This window comes from Mizuhopecten yessoensis, unplaced genomic scaffold (genome assembly GCF_002113885.1).
Source record: "Mizuhopecten yessoensis strain PY_sf001 unplaced genomic scaffold, ASM211388v2 scaffold4135, whole genome shotgun sequence".
Classification (NCBI taxonomy): Eukaryota; Metazoa; Mollusca; class Bivalvia; order Pectinida; family Pectinidae; genus Mizuhopecten; species Mizuhopecten yessoensis.
The window spans coordinates 311,060-313,173 of NW_018405393.1; positions in this window are offsets into that span (position 1 = coordinate 311,060).

Below are 2,114 nucleotides of genomic sequence, written 5' to 3' on the forward strand. Positions count from 1 at the left end.
TGAAGCATTTTAAAATAAAATTAAACAATACAAAGGAAACTATTGAAGCATTATAAAATAAAATTCATGGTAACCACTGAAAACATAGCTACATGATTTTTTGCTGACGAATTACCAAAACTTAAATACCACAAATTCTTACGTGGCCTGACTCGCCGTTTGTAAAATCTCATTAGTGTTTGCTATTGGTTTTTAATTTGATCATCAACATATGTAGCTTTACATTATACAAAATAGGTGTGTATATATCTACAGTATGTAAATTGTAACGTAGATATTCTATTAACATTTAACGTCGTTTAAAATAATGTTTTGTCACACTAATGTAAAAATAAATAATAATCTAATAATGAAAAATGTTTTTTTTTTTCATTCAATAAAAGTAATATTTATCACTCGGTGAAAGATATGACTTTTGCTGATTTGACCAATCAAAACACTGAATACAGACTACCGATGGCCTCTAGAAAATCTTTCTGGGACGTCAGCCCAGTCTACTGCCCAGAATAATCATCTGTTACCAATCATGAGGAGATTATTCTCTTTCATTTTCATGGAAATAAGCAGACTGACTATGCACGCTAACAATTCTTACAATTTGATCGGAGGAAACTCATGTCAAAAGTAGTCCAAGCGATTTGGAGAAAATATAAAAGAACCAGCGTCATCTGTGAAAGTGCTTCAGTACAACTTACATAGATGGTGTTGGTATTTCATCACCAGGATAAGTAATCACACAGCAACTCTGGATTTTGCACACTCCCCACCATTTTGATTTAGCGCTTCAAAGACTCAATGACAGGCCTTTTTTCAAATAATTAAATTTTGATAGTTATGTCGCATAATTTGTTGAAAATATTAACTAAAGCACCCACGTGTAATATATTAGAATAAGTAATGAAAAGAATATATAACAGAGCATTCAGTAATACCAAATATATAGCACATATTAGCCACACTCATGGCTACGTTAAGTATTACTGAACACACTGTTATATATCCTCTATATATACATGTATCTTGAAATCTTATGGATAGGTAGCCTTAGAATCGATCAATTTAGTTAGTCTGTTTTAAGACAAGGACATGACAATAGGAAAAATTGATATATAAACCCACTTAACACCGTTCAAGGTTAAAGCGACTTTTCTTCATTTGTTGTCAAGTTTATAAGAAACATTTTTAAAATGTGTTTCTGATATACCGAAAATCATTTCGATGAATAATTCAGAATTCCAAAAGCTAACTTTTAGGATAATAAGTATTAATGAGGCAGTGTATAGTTTTTATTTTTTTATTTTTGTTATACGTAAAATATACGTAAGACTTAAGGATTCCTGTTCCACTGCAGACAAAACAATTTATAGTCTCGTTCAACCAGACTCTTGTTGTCTGCGCAAGCTACGCCGAACAAGTGATCAAGCGTCTTGGTGAACGAGACTAAACGCTAGAGAGTTCCACTATAGTTTTTCGTACATACAATAACCTGTCGGATGTAACTAAAGTATATGCGCTATAGTGTGCTACTGTTGACCGATTAGTTGGTTAGAACGACAATAAAATGATCGGAGGTCCAGGGTTCGAATCCTGATGTGGCCTCGTTGCATTTTCACATTAAGAACGCTGCCGTTGATGATTTTTTCGGTCCCTATTGTTATTTTACATGTAAAATTAATTTATCAAATCGATTGTCATATCTGAACAAAAGTTTCCAGTGCAAAGTATCATTTTAAATAGGAAACAGTTAGCCAAACGAGGCTTACAGATAATACGTAGGATGTGCCTACTCGATTCGGTTAACTTGTTATTGTAACATCCAATATGGCCTTACGTAACTAGAAGTCATATTCTATATAAGCATATTAAGATGATTTGTGTTGTTTACATTTTCATGATACCCGTCCATAATGCACAAAATGTGGATAACTTTTACAGAGTGTAATAGTTTTTATCTGTTTGGTGTAAAAACCTATTCATAAATTCATTTCGATGATTTGACTTATCAATAACTGTACCTCAAGATTATGAATAGTTTTACTGGTAACAATGATAAAGGGTGCTTCAACGACTTAGTGTGTGTTTGCAGATGACAGGATTAAATAAGAGTGAGCCAC